We start from the raw sequence: 16,285 nt of genomic DNA on the forward strand, positions 1-16,285 counted from the left end.
ACACCAATTAATATCAAGAGAGGCAAGGGAAAACAGAAGTAAAAAACAAACAAAAACAAAGCAAACAGAAAAACCAACCAAAAAAAAGAATAAGCAAAACAATATCACAAAAAAACATAAAATTTTAATATAATCAACATTCAAGCAAACAACAACAAAAGGACAGAGAGAAAAACAATATTTTTGATATTTAAGACAGCAAAGAGAGAGGTGTGTATGGACTTGGAGCAGGGGATTGGAAATTAGATGTATAAGTAGGGTGAAATTTTAGCAGGTGGTAAACAGAAAGAATAGGGAAAATCTAAAGCAGGAAAGGGTTAAGATAAACAGGACACCAAAAGGGGAAAGGTTTGGAAGAGAGTGATGGCATACAGGTAGAGTTGAGATAAGGTAAAACGATGCTAAAGGAAAGATGAAAATAGAATGTAGAACACTAATCCCTAAGTAAAATAAAGAGAAAATAAAATGACACTTAAAAAAAAAGGTGAAATAGTAGTAGTAATAATGCTGATTGAAAATAAAAATGTAATAATTAAAATGGTAAAATCAAGTAAGGAAAAAAGAAAAAAAGACAAAAAATAGTTCCTTAAGTAAAAGATGCAAAAAATGGAAAATAACTAAATAAAAAGTAAAAAAATAAAATAAAATGTGCAGTAGTCAAGGTCATTCACTTCCTCTATTGTTCTGTTTGGCACACCTGTTTCCCAGTCAGGACAGTATTGCAGTTCCCTGCGTTCCACTGCTCCTCAGTGTTGTAAACCAGTCCTGATTTTTAAGCAGGCGGTGTCTTAATTTCTCATATTCCTTTATTTTTTACTAGAGGCCCAGTGCATGATTGAATCATGCACGTGTAGAGTCCCCTACACGCTTTCACTTTTTGCGGTGGAGCTGGGTGCCTGTCTGCTGGTGCACCAGGCCTTTCAGAAGCCTCCGGCTTGGAGGCTTCTGAAAGGCCTGGTGCCGGAGCAGACAGGCACCCAGCTCCCTCACTTTTGATGGTCTGCGGCCGCTGAGGGGGGCTACCCTGCTGTTGAGAGGCGCAGCTAGGTGTCCGCACCAGGCCCCCTCAGTGGCCACGGATCTGGCCGTTGAGAGGCACAGGGGGCGGGAGTCCCGCCCCCTGCGCCTCTCAACAGCAGGGTAGCCCCCCTCAGTGGCAGCGGATCTGTGCCTCTCAATGGCTGGATAGGCCACCCCAAGTCCCGCCCCCCAGCCTCCCGCCGCCCAATCGTGGGCGTAGCGGAGTGATGGTAATTTACATGTTACTCTATTATTAGATAGGATTACATGAGTCAATTTTAAATTCAGCCCCTGGGTGGCAGTGTTTCTGGATTGACCTCCGAGTCTCTAAGGCTTTTCTAGCCTTCTTTCTCTGTGGCGCTCAATATCAGTTTGCGGAGGTGGGCTGCCTCAGAGCTGGCTCTCCGATGGTCCCTCCCCGCTCCGATCCCCACGTTCCAGAAAAACAACTTCCCCCTGCAGTCTTCCAGGGCGTCCCCAACTGGGGATCCTTGCTTAGTAATCAGAAGCAAGGAAATGAGGAAGATAAAGCCCAAGAGTGCGATCAATGTGTCTGCGTGCACGCAAGTCCAAGCAGCCTGCACACCTTTGAAATTCCCAGGCTGTCCCTCCGCTTCAGATCAAAATGGGCTGCCCTTTAGAGATCCCTTCTGTTAGTAGCTCTGAGGACCCCCTTCCACATTCATGGATCACGCCAACCCCAACAGCCATGGACTTTTCTAGGCACAGACTTCCCCGTTCCTCCAGCTCCCGCAGCTTGCACATTTCTCTCTCCAGCCGGGACCAGAGACCTCACCTTATCCCAGGCGAAATCTGACCTTTCCGTGGTGGAGTGAAGAGCTCCTTTGAATCGAGTGTTTGCGCCAATTGGGGACCTGTGTTCTGGGGCTCACAGCTGTTCAGTGGTCACCACAGTTGTGGATTTTCAGGCTTCCGATAAGATCCACTTTCCCTTGCAAGATGGCAAGGTTTCCCCATCCGAGCCTGTAGCTCCGGGAAGGGACCCAGCCACAGCCGCAGTGGGGGCTGCCCGGTCAGGGGAACCCCGTCTAGCAGTCCCCCACCTTCTCCTGGAGTTTAGCTGTCCCTTAGCTTGCTAACAGACACTCCCCATGCGAACCTCAGCTGTTCTTTCTTTCTGCTCCGGGACAAGGCTTGGAACACGTCTATCTATTCTGCAGCCATTTTCTCCTCCTCCCAGCGTCATCCTTTTGAGAACGCCAAAAAGACACGTTCTACTCAACCTGTCCCCATCATAGAGCAATTTATGGTTACAAACCCACCTCGGGCTGCTTCCGGCACCTGAAGACTGTGGACAGGGACCCAGAGTGGCAATGTGAGTGAAGAGGTAGCTGTAAGGACCTTTGCTCACACGCCTGTGGTAACACTGCAACTGCTCTAGGCCCGGCTGGCCTGCCCCACACATGGGTCTCGGAGAGCTTCATCCATATTGTTATTCTTAACCTTTTGCACTCGGATGTCGAGTGTGACTCTACACGGTTAGCATCGGTAGCAGCTCGAGAAAAAAGCAAGCGAGTGCAGTTATACCTTTACCTGTCTAGTTCAATATTTTTTAAAAATTATACAGCTCATTAGATGAAGAAAATTAATTTTGTAATTACCTTTATAATACAACAACAACTCCAAGCAGGAGTCTGTCACTACATGTTTGTTGCATGTCTTTTGAGGGTTTTGAGAGAAAAGGAAAGCTGAGGGACCTAAAGAATTCCAAGAGAATCCCTGAACATAAAGATTTCACATTTATCTTCTAGCATCATCATGATGTACATGTCCTTTTCCAAATATTCAGCATTGGTACAATTGTATGGTTACCCCTGCCCACATAATAAAATTAAACCTCATTAAACAGCAATTTATGAATGGCCACAACTTACTTTTCCAGTCTAATCTTCAGCCTACACTCCATTTATTGAACTATTAAAAAAGAAATAAGACTGACGTGAAACAGTTGGAAAAACACATAAAAATACAAAATATATTTACTAAAAGCATTGTAAGTAGTATCCAACAGTGACTACGTTAATACATAGTCAATAGGCTATAATCAGAAGGTTCTTGGAGAAAATATTAAAGTTTTGAAATTAAACTTGATAGAAATTGGTTTATGGGTGAAAGAACATTTCTGTGAGGACACATTTTAAAAGGTGCAGTTATTTGTAAAATATTAATATCAACCTGAATAAATAAATTGTATTAATATTTAATAGTAACTGGAATTAGAATCTGATGAGTAGGGAGGTACCGGATTATGGAAGACTATAAAATTAATTAGAAGAGTCTTGCTTGATTTCAGAAGTAGGAATAGGAACAAGAAATCATACATAGTTATTTTCTGAAGTCTAAATGCAGTGTATAATTTGCTCCATCTTCATTTGAAATTATGTGTTGAATTTCTGAACTTCTTTGTTAAATATCTGGCAGAGTTAAAGCATTAACCAATTTTGGAGAAATAAAATTAATGGGTCACAAACACAGATGTCTTAAGGGAATGAAGTATCAATCATTTCTTCAACAAATGTTTATTGAGCAACTTCCATATTCTGAGTGCTGTTCTCAGGAGTGTGAGATGTAAAACATTAAGTAGGGAGGAATAAGGCAAAGTGGAGAATTCCTGCCTTGCTTAAATGATCTTAGTTTATTTATTTATTTTAATCAAGAAAGTCAAACAAGAAAATCTGGAAACTCTACCTTTGACCTACACTGACTCTGACCTAAATATATATCTGAGCTGAGTCTTTGTACCCCAGACTGACCTGAGTTTTCCAGAGATTCTGAGGAAATCTCATGTCACATAGAAAACATAATCATTATTTGGGTTTGTTTCTTCCAGAGCACTCTCAGGATTAGAGGGCATCAATATTGGCTGCTGGAAATCCAGCATGGGGAAAGGTTTAAAGTACAGTCAAACAGTTAATCCTTTTGCTATTTTATCTTCTCCCAAATCTTGCCAACTGTCAGTTGCCTAGTAAAAATCAAAGCTAATTTACACCTCTGAAATTTCTTCAATGTCAACAGTTGTCTTTTCAAACAACTGTTGGGATCCTGCCTTAGCTATGGATACATTGAGTTTTTGAAAATGGTCAGAGGAGTTCAGTTAGTTGTAATTTCTGTGGAAATAAGAGGCCAGTCAGTTAGTTGTAATTTCTGTGGAAATAAGAGGCCAGTAAGATGAGAAGAGTATAAATAAAATAAAAAGGTTATGATATATTTCCCCTTTTGTATGTGTTTGTTTATAAAAATAGTTTTAAATAATCAAAGGCATCACAAACATAACTTATTATTAGAAAATATTAATTGTTATATTAGAAATCTACAAAAGTTATTTTACCCTAAATGGAGCAAAAACCACATAATTATATTTTGTTTCATTATGATAAGATGATGCTAGCTCCATGTGTAAGATCTGTTGTGATTGTTTTATCAGGAAAAGAATATCTAAAACTCCTAATCAAAAGGCTACTATATATACAAACATTCATTGTTTAATAAGCTCATGTGTAATATTATATGTGGAAAATATACATACATTGAGTCAACATTTTACCTAAACATATCATAGATTTTTTTACAGTCATAGTTAAATTACTAAATTTCAATACCATACCCCAAATCTGATGATATTAAAGTTGTATAGGGCAATATAATTTTCTGATCAATGAATATATTTATAAGATCAAATAATTAAGAATAAAAAATATAGTAACAAATATTTTCCTACTTTTATTTTCTCATTTAAACAAACAGAATGACATATTGCTAGTTTGTAGCATATATGGAAGTAAAACCATTGTTCTTGTACTTTAGTGCATATAAGGTTTAGTATTTCTTAATTTGTTATATCAGATAGGTTAAGTGACTTGCTCAAGTTCTGATGATTATTTCATGTCATGGTAGCAGTGGAATGAATCTCACCCACCTGCTATGAACCTCAACCTATTATACATGCTGATTGATATTCAAGCTTATCATACTATCTTAATGTGTTAGGCATGTTCTAACATACTTAACATATTTTTCTTCATACTGGTGATAAATTATTTCACCAATAGGTGGAAAATATACTAGGGATTAGAAAACCAGTTATGGTAGCTGAATCTCTGTGTTTCCTTTGGCCAATAAAGTAATCAGTTGAGATGTACCTAAAAATAACATTTTATCAATTTGTTCTGTAATTAACTTCCAAAAGTTTGAAAATTCTCTTTCAAAGAATAGAGAATTCCTTTTTATATCAACCATTTAAGTTATGTATGTTTCATTATTATTCTAAAAATACCTTCTCTTATTTCATTGTAGTTCTATGTCATTTGTAAGTTCTCTAAAATTTTTCCCAATCCTCTTTTATTTTATATTTTTAATTATAATTATTTTTCCAGATAATGTATTTGTAAGTTACTAATTTCTTGGGTTATTTTCTGAAAATATCCTTTCATAGTTCTAATTTGCATTGGCAATTTTTTCAATATCAATAAAATTAAAATCGGGAGTTAAACTGTTCAGAGCATAGAAAGTCAGATGCTTTCCAAATCTGATAATTATGAAGTTAAAATTCTTCGATTTAAAAGTAGTAATAAATCTGCCCTAGACTGGTGGCTCAGTTGGTTGGAGCATCGTCCTGTGTACCAAAAGGTTGACCGCCAGTTCCGTTCCTTGTCAGGGCACATACCTAGGATGCAGGTTCAATTCCAGTGTGGGTATATATAGGAGGCAATGTTTCTCTCTCTCTCTCTAAAAAAATAAAATGAGCCCTGGCCAGTTTAGCTCAGTGGATAGAGTCCCAGGTTTGGTTCCGGTCAAGGGCATGTACCTTGGTTGCGGGCACATCCCCAGTAGGGGGCGTGCAGGAGGCAGCTGATTGATGTTTCTCATCTATGTTTCTGACTCTCTATCCTCTCCCTTCCTCTCTGTAAAAAATCAATAAAATATATTTTAAAAATAAATAAATAAATAAAATGAAATAAAGAAAAACATATCCTCAGGTGGGGATTAAAATAATTAATAATAAAAGATAAATTACAGTAATACATCTGAGTACCAGTGAGAATATTATTCTTGAATAGCATAGACATAATTAATAAAGCATGTGTGGTATATTTATAATTTACATGCCTATGCAAATTCACTTAGATTAAAGAGGAACATAGAACTTGTGATTGTACTTCCAATACTAATTATGTGAACTTCTATGTCACTTAAACTTTCTAGACCCTATGTGTTTTCCCCCCCATCTGAATAATAAGTGGGCATACCAATGATGCCCCATCTCTAAAGTATTTTCTTTGTGCAAATCCCTTGGAATTTATTATATTTTAAAAAGTCACATGTAAATATATTTGCAAAGAGAGGGCTTATCAAGTGAAATGTTCTTTAGCACAAGGTTCTATGAAGCTACTTACATTTCGAACAAAATTTAAAAGACAATAGCATAAACTAAATATTAACTAAGGTTTACATCAAGCATTTCAAACTCGCGACCCACATATGGCCCACAACGAATATTTTTGCAGCCTAGCCAATGTACACTGAGTAGCCAGATTATTATGATCTCTGAATGCATAATAATCTGGCCAATCAGTGTATATCCTATATAATAAGAGGCTAATATGCAAATTGTCTCCTCGAACAGGAGTTTGACCAGCAGGCAGGCCGGCCAACCGCCCATGTCCCCTCCCCCTGGCCAGGCTGGCCAGACCCCACCCATGCACGAATTCATGCACCGGGCCTCTAATATATATATACTGAGTGGCCAGATTATTATGCATTCAGAGAACATAATAATCTGGCCACTCAGTGTAATGGTATGTAAGAAAAAATTAATTTTGTCATTGCCCTTGTTCTATTTTATACTATACTTTTCGAAATCTAAGTTTCTATGAAAATTGAAACTTGTGTTTTTTTGTGACCCACATAAACTTAAGCCTTGTTTATTTGGCACATGTTAGCCTTTGAGTCTGACATATTTGGTTTACATCGTCTAACTCTCATATCTTTAATTTATGCATTTTCAAACTCTCAGAAATATGAATACTACAGCAAACATTCAACAAATACATAACAGTCACTCTCTTTGTATTTCCTATGAGATCCCATTGGGCGCATTAATTATAAATTAATTCCCCAAATACAATACTTCTTGTTAGTAACCACTGTAATATTTATAACTGTTTACTTTCTGATAGAATTTTTCTTAATAATTTAGTTTATCATGCTTCAATGATTTTTGTAATGCCAGAAAATCCAGTGAACAATTACTATAAGTAACTTATTTAAATACAGATGACAAACACTTATAAATAGCTTCTAAATTATGTTTACTTATTTAATATCAGCTACAGTGACTTTCACACAATCACACACACACACACACACACACACACACACACACACACACACACACACATGCCACTGTGGCTTGTAAGACATAGAAAGAACAATTAAAATATTTATCATAATATATAGAATTGACTTCAAAATGCAGCTATTATTAGTATCTTTACATAAAATGGCAATATATATTTTTCTATTAATTTCAAAAACATTAAATTCTAATATGCTCACAGGGAGATAGATAGGAATTTTGGAAGAGAATTATGATTAGTTATTAATTAAATTGTAAGTAAAGCTAAATGATGTAAAAATATCCTATTTTATTTATCCAGCAAATAGCATATCCTAGTCCCTAAAACTTATATAGTGTATATTTACTCTAGGCAACATATACCCTATCCTATACTTTATGTAATAAGGAACTTAGTAAATTTTAAATACAGTAAATCAGGAATATATTAGAATAATAAACCGATAGTATCTCAAGTTCATTTATTCTTTAGTTTCACTAATTCTGCAAACCTTGGATTCTACTACATTTTCATTGTCCTTCACTATATGGATATCTTCCCTTCCTTCCTTAACTAGCTTAAATTTCATTATCAGTCATTATAATTATTCCTTTGCATACACCATCTTTTGCCCTTTTCTTATCTTCATTCTGTAATAAATCCCAATGCATGCTGACTGCATGCTTTTAGATCCATGCAGCTGAATTTATGTAAAATAACACTCCCTAAAATGCTCCGTGATATTTCTTTAAATTCATGCTTACTGACCTCAAGCAAGTCATCTATGCTTCACTAAAATCATCCTATACTAGAGGCCTGATGCACGAAATTTGTGCAAGGGGCTCGGCCCTCGCAGTCTCAGCTGCCTCAGTCCTCGCAGCCCCAGCTTCCTCTGGACGGTCGTTCTGCTATTCGGTCTAATTAACATATTAGCTCTTTATTATATAGGATTCTCTTTGTCCTGTACTCCTAAATGACTACTTTGCACATTCCACTCACACTCTGACAACTTCTCATTTCTAGCTGATGAACTTATTTGCTTAGCTGACCAAGTCACGGAAGGTCTTCCTCGGACTCCCACCATCAGAATGTACAAACTGCCAATACCACTCTGCATTGTACAACTCCACAGGCCACAATTCACTTTTTATTTTATGAGGATGTTACTCACTAGAGCAAAAGACCACAAAATATACTGCTGGAGTGGTGCAATTGACAGACTTGCATATCGGTTTCTGTGCTAATATACTCTGATCATTACTCATAATGTCTTTCTTTAAATCCAATCCCATCATTATTTGCATACTCAAAAAAAAAGGTAGAATCAATTCCTCTTTCTCCCTTATCAAGTTTTACTCTCTACAGGATTGTCCATTTTCATGGGGAGATACTAATTTTATATATATATATATATATATATATATATATATATATATATATATATATTGATTTCAGAGAGGAAGGGAGAGGGAGAGAGACAGAATAGAAACATCAATGATGAGAGAGAATCATTGATCAGCTGCCTCCTGCACACCTCCTACTGGAGATCAAGCCCACGTCCTGGGCATGTGCCCTTGAGAGGAATCAAACCTGGGACCCTTCAGTCCACAGGCCGATGCTCTATCCACTGAGCCAAACCAGCAAGGTCATGAGATACTAATTTTCTTTTTTATGTGGGAAAAGAAAAATAAACTTCTCATGATCCCCGCCTCCCCTGTCATCTACTACTCCATTTATTTAATCCTTTTGGCAGAAAATTCCTTTAAAAATCCTCTGTACATGACTTTTCTAATTTTCTTTTTTTTTTCAAATTTAAGTACTTTATTTTTTTTTAATTTTATTGTTTAAGGTATTACAAATAGTAGTACATGTCTCTTTTTTTTCTTACCACAGCCTCCCCTACCCCCTGGCACTTGCTCACAAAATTTTTTCTCACTAGAATTTTTCCCCATTGCTCAATCCAAAACTGTTCTTGTCAAACCTACATGTTGCTATATTTTTACCTTACCTATAACAATTTGACAAAGAAAAATTCTTTTTCCTTCTTGAAATATATAACTTGGATCCCAAATCACCACATCCTATTAGTTTTCCTACTCCCTCACTGATTAGTCCTCCTCTGGTTTTTCCTCCTTTCCTGTTTTTTTCCTCTTCTCTCTCATTTATGAATGTTGAAAGGCCAGGGCTCAATTCTTGATTCCCTCCTCATTTCTATCCATATTCATTCATTTAACTATGTTATTCAGTTTCTTGCCTTTAAATTCCACTTAGGAATATGTAAATGACTACCACATCAAACAAACAAACACGATTTAATGCGTGTGCATGGGAGAATCATAATATGATACTCCTCGGATCATAAAATGAGGCTCAAAGAATGATCGAGTTAGCCACCCTTTTATGTTTTTTTTAGAAAAAGAAAGAATACATTTGTGAGAAATTGACAGGGCAAAGAAAGTTAGTGCTCATTAGGAAGGAATCAAAGCAAGGTTTGGGTTTAGGTAGCAAATTGGTAAGGGCTTTGCTAGGTTTGTTTGCGCAGCCTTTCTGCGCTCTGGATTTTGTAACTCCTGTGATACACTTGTCTCTCAGCCCCAGGAGCAGAGAGGGCACCTATCACACGGAGAGTAATTTCTTGCATTCAGAGAGACAGACTCCTGTTACAGACAACTGTACCTGTCGTTTCTGCTGCTTCTCAAGTGTTTTTAATTCAAAATAATCAATATGCTGTTTGGGATATCTTGGGGTGGCCTGCCCTGGACTTAGATGGTGCTTTCAGCTCAGAGTCCTACATTGTATTTCAAACTACATACTCAACTCCATACTCATTTTCCCACTGGAGAAGTAGAGTTAAATTTTTTAATATCTGAATATGAGCCAAAAATTCTATATTCCTCATTTTATCACACAAAAATACAAACCCCTGATTCACGATTAAAGCAACTGAAAGATATGCCAAACATGTTCTAATTTGGTCAAGATGATTTCAAATCTATAGCTATTATTATATTTAACATATGTTATTTCTACTACCAGGCATTTCAAATTTAAAATACCATAAACTCAAGCTCTAAAATGTGTTATTCCTTCAGTCTTTGCCACCTCAGGCAACTTGATCCTTCCAGATGCTCAAAACAATAACTTGGGAAACGTGCTTCATTCATTTCCTTTTCTCAGAGCATGCTTATAATGTGTCTGTCAGTAAATCTTGTTAACTCTACCTTCAAATTATATTCAGAAACTAATTACTATTCATTATTTCTACTCAGTTCTGCTCACTTCAGTGTGCTCTAAGATGCTAATATCTGCCCCCCAAATTATTGCATTAGCATCTTAACTTGTCACTTTCTCCTACATTTTCTTAAAGCCCATAGCTGCAGTGATTATGTTACTCCTCTGCTTTAAAATCCTTCATTTTCTTTCTATATTACATAAAATAACACTGCTTAAAATAACAGAGTTATATAAGAATTGACTGTTAGATAGAAAATTATACAGTGACATTCAGTTTATTTTAAAATGATAACATAAATCTTAACATGGGGCTAAAATGTAAAATAAAACATAAAATCTAACTACAAATTATAGGTACAAAGTACTATAAAATGGTATCATAACAGCCCTAAATTAAAAACTCTTATTATTAACACTTAAAATGAGTAGTAACAGTTCCAATGATCAAGTTCCCAAGATACAGTTCATCCTTATGATAAGTCTGTATTCACTCAGGTTACCTCAAAACTAAGCTTCAGTACATTAAATTTTAAAGACTGAGACTTATTTAGAAAAAAACAACTAAATTGATGCCAATGTAAAAAATGAAATACTAACACATGAAATTCTAAATTACATGTAAAGAAAACATACCTATATATATAAAAGCCAAGTGACTGGAATGACCAGTCGCTATGATGTGGCCAGCCAACTGGCCTGATGGGGGTGGGGCCGGCCAGCCAACCGCCCATGGCCTCTCCCCCCACTAGGCCCACACCCACGCACAAATTTGTGCACCAGGCCTCTAGTCACATATAAAAAGGTACGATTACATAGATGCAAGTCTATTTATACATGACATAGGATGGCCCCAAACAAAATATCTAAATAGAAATAACAAAGTCATTTGAAAATATAAATTACATTTTCTACTAAGTATTTGAAAATATTAAAATATATTTTTAACAAAATTAAAATTATGTCAAACTGACAGCCATTATTGGATTTTATAGGAGCAGTTGAAAATGAAAAGTCCAATTAAAAACACTCAACATTGTCTATAGTAACATGGAATGAGGCTTATTTATAATGTAAACTATGATATAAACTCAGTGGATTCATAGAGTATGAATATAGCTCTTTTAAAACTAAAAGTACTTGGTCAATAAAATGAATGAATAAATGAGTGAATGAATGAATGAATAAACTAGAAAAGTGTATATCAAATTGTTATTTGCTGTTAGCATTTGGTGATGGAGAAAAATGTGACTTATAAAACATAATTTTCTCTTTCTTTCAGTTTATTCCTTGGGCTTATACTTTATATTTATAATACTACTAATAAGAAAATACTAAAAAATAATGTATTAAAAAAACTAGACATTCTCAAAGATACTTTCTTCAGACATTCTGTGCTTTTATTCTTTATATGAATGAATTTCCTCTTTTTTGGACATGCTAGTTAAGAGATGTAAAATTCTCCTTGAATACATAGTGTTTCTCTTGTAGTCAAAATAATGTGCATATAAATGTCAAAGTTGTTTTTTTAATGATACAATGAAAATATATTTGTAAAAGAAATTAAATATATAGAACCAATCCCAAGTTTACTCTTAGAGCACAGTGGGAATACAATAGACATAAAAAATACAAATTTATGTCATCAAACTGTGCCATGGAAATTTGGGTGCTTCACATATTTTATGTGTTATGAGACTAAATGATAATAAATTATTCAAGATGAAATCAGATTGTTACAACTCAGAATTAACTGAATTATATTTTGAAAACCATTAGATATCATTTATTTTATTTTTATAATGATTTAGAAAAATCTCTCAAAACAGATTATCTAGGTTATTAAACTTAAATTTCTATAGGCAAGACTTTGGAATATTTATTTCCAAGATATACATATAGAAAATGCTTTCATACAAACAGATAATATTTTTAAAACTTCTTTTTTTTTTAATATATTTTATTGATTTTTTACAGAGAGGAAGAGAGAGGGACAGAGAGTTAGAAACATCGATGAGAGAGAAACATCGATCAGCCGCCTCCTGCACACCCCCCACTGGGGACATGCCCGCAACCAAGGCACATGCCCTTGACCGGAATCGAACCCGGGACCCTACCCTTGAGTCCGCAGGCAGACGCTCTATCCACTGAGCCAAACCGGTTTTGGCTATTTTTAAAACTTCTTATGCTATTTTTAAAACTTTAAAACCGGTTTCGGCTATTTTTAAAACTTCTTATGTGTGCATAAGAAGTTTTTAAAACTTCTTATGTATATATATATATATATATATATATATATATATATATATATATATATTTCAGAGAGGAAGCAAGGGGGAAAGAGAGATAGAAACAGCAATGATGAGAGAGAATCATTGATCGGCTGCCTCTTGCACACTCCACACTGGGGATGGAGCCAGCAACCCAGATATGTGCCCTAACCAGGAATCAAACCTGTGACCTCCTGGTTCATAGGTCAATATTCAACCACTGAGCAATACCAGCTGGGCATGCTACTGATATTTTACCCTCAAGTTTACTTCTGATTATATCAGGCTGTGTCCAGGAGAGCACAGAATCAATTAATTCTTACATGTTTTTTCTAATTAAAAAAGTAATAAAAGTTACAGTAATTTCATTTTATATAAAACATATTTCAAATATATCTCCTGAAGTAGTTTTAAAGGTTTTTTCCCCCTTAATAGGTTAAAACTTTATTTAAGAGGGACACAATGTTGAGAGGCACATAGGTCCATGATGCCATAGTTGTGTATAGATTCAACTACTCTGTTTCACCTTGGAGAAATTCCCTGTCTAAATGTATACCTAAATATCAAAGTCCCTGACTAGCTCTAATAATCTGATGATGTCTCAAGTTTCACAAGCTGAAAATGTGAAAATTCAACAGTGAAATTATATATTTTGATAAAAATTTATTAGAAGTAAATTTTGAGGGTTAGTTTTAAATATATAAAAAGTTAAAGATAACTGATCAAGAAGAACAGAAATAAGATAAGTAGCCTTAGTACATTCAGATTTATTTCTATAGGTAAAATTATTAAAATTATTTAAAATCTCTGTTATCAAGTCTTTTTTGAAAAACCTATATTTATCATAATATGGTACTGTGGGTAGATACAGAGCATAAATGGGCATAACTAGTAGAAGATTAAAGCACTATGAGTTTGTTCATAATTTTGTTTTCTTCTGTCCCTTTCTTTATATTCAGTACTATCTCCATAATCCTTCATGCAGAATATATAAATGTCTAAGTAGTCTCCTCAACTTAACACTTACATTACTTTGAATTATCCTCTCTTTTAGAAAGTCAGGTTTGGTAAAGCTATTTCAATCTTTTAAATTCTTCAAAAATACCTTCATGCGTTAGGTATTTATTTGCAAGTCATGAAGCAGTATACTGGGAAAGTTTAACAACTGGTAAGCTGAGGGAAAGAAAAAGTTCTGACTTACAGTGTTTCTCAGTTTTCAGTGTGCAATTATTCCCATCAGGTCTGACTTGAAGCTATCAACAGTGACATAACTGGACTCAGGCTATGGAGGAGATACTCTATGTACAGCTGCAGATGAAGCCAACCCCAGCCTATCACTGATGGAAACGTGCAGTGCTGTTTGGTGTCTGTTCTACTGCCTATCCTATCTTATACTGCATTGCCACCCAAAGTTTACAGAATCCATGACACTTAGGAGGCTTCTAATGTAACAGTCCTTGTCATGTCTCCATTTATTTTTTTATGCAACTTCCTATGCCCACAGTTGCTTCTCTCAATAGCCATCAGACCCACACAGACACCCAGAAACATACAAAAACGTATACACACATACACAAACACATGCATATAGGCTCACAGACCATTCATTCATTCATCATTACATAAATATTTATTGAACCCCTTCTCAAAAGCATTTTCTGTTTTGTGTTGGACGGAGATATACCTAACCAAAATTCCATATTGTGAAAATAAAAAAAGTACTATAAGAGTTTTTTAAGAAATGGTCTATAAGAGAGGAAGAATTTAATTACATTGAGAAGTCAAATAAATTGCAAGAGGCAATTATATTAGTTAGCCAATCACTATTGGTACTGTAAATTATAAACGAAGTGCAGAGTGATTAATATGAGACCTTGAAATTTTGATAATTTTATGTTACAATTACAAGTTCACAAGTTTTTTTTCTCCCTACTACTGAAAATACGTTGACAATTTTACATCTTAGGCTATTTAACTATATAAAGTTGGTTCACATAGTTAGTTAATAATTAATAAGTAAAATCATATTTATAGCTAGGACTCAATTATAGATCACTATGCAAAATGTTGAAAGATATAAATGTTTTTTTCCTGACACTTCCATGAACTGCTTGACATTACAAACACATTATTTTCTTCATTTATAAAATATAGAATGTAACATTTGTCTTTTGAAACCAACACATGTAGGATAAAATAACAAATGAAAACACACAAAAATTTATTAAATTAGGGGGCAAGAATGATACCCAAAAAGTATTAAGAACTTTATAGATCAAATAAATGTGATGAAAAAAATTCTGATAATCCTCTCTAATAAAATGGTAATATGCAAATTAACCATCACTCCACTACATAAGCCACGCCCACCAGCCAAGCCACACCCACCAGCCAATCAGGGCGAGTATGCAAATTAACCCCAATCCAAGATGGCTACAGCCACAGAGAGCAAGGTTTCCCAGGTAACAGAGGAAGCCAAGCTTTCCATAGCCGTTGCAGGCCTAAGCCTCCACTCAAGCTACAAAGTTTCAATTATAGAAGGAAAACAAATTCAAACAAATGGCCGCAGAATGGAGCTTGAGAGAGCAGGCCAGGGTTGCCGGCGGCAACAGGGGAAGCAAAGCTTTCCGCACACCCTGGCTGGGCTCACCCGCTTAAGGCTACAAAGTTTCAATTGTAGAAGGTGAATTAACTGCCACAGAAATGGCTGCCGGAGCCCCAGGCTTGGCTCCGCTCCAGGCTACAAAGTTTCAATTGTAGAAGGAAAATAAATTCCAGATACCAGGGCCTCTGCTTGGGTTGCCAGGGGGCGTGGCCGGCCTGCAAACCACCACAGGCCCCTTGCTCAGGCCGCCCCACACCCCAAGGGAACCCCCACCCTTATCTGTGACACCCTTCAGGGCAAACCAGCTGGCCCCCACCCGTGCACCAGGCCTCTATCCTGTCTAATAAAAGAGTAATATACAGATTGATCATCACTGCAACACACAATATAGCTGCCCCCATGTGGTCAAAGATCCTGCCCCAATGTGGACACAAGATGGCCACTACAAGATGGCCAGCAGGAGAGGGCAGTTGGGAGGCACCCGGCCTGCAAGGGAGGGCAGTTGTGAGGGACCAGGCTTGCAAGGGAGGGCAGTTGGAGGTGATCAACCCTGCAGGAGAGGGCAGTTAGGGGTGACCAGGCTGGCAGAGGAGGGAAGTTGGGGGCAAACAGGCTGGCAGGGGAGCAGTTAAGCATCAACCAGGCTGGCAGCGGAGTGGTTAGGGGGTGATCAGGCTGGCAGGTAGAAGCGGTTAGGGGCAATCAGGAAGGCAGGCAGGCAAGCAGTTGGGAGCCAGCAGTCCTGGATTGTGAGAGGGATGTCCAACTGCCCGTTTAGGCCCGATCCCACCAGGATCGGGCCT

Source organism: Cnephaeus nilssonii (assembly GCF_951640355.1).
Source record: "Cnephaeus nilssonii genome assembly, chromosome: 5".
Taxonomy (NCBI): domain Eukaryota; kingdom Metazoa; phylum Chordata; class Mammalia; order Chiroptera; family Vespertilionidae; genus Cnephaeus; species Cnephaeus nilssonii.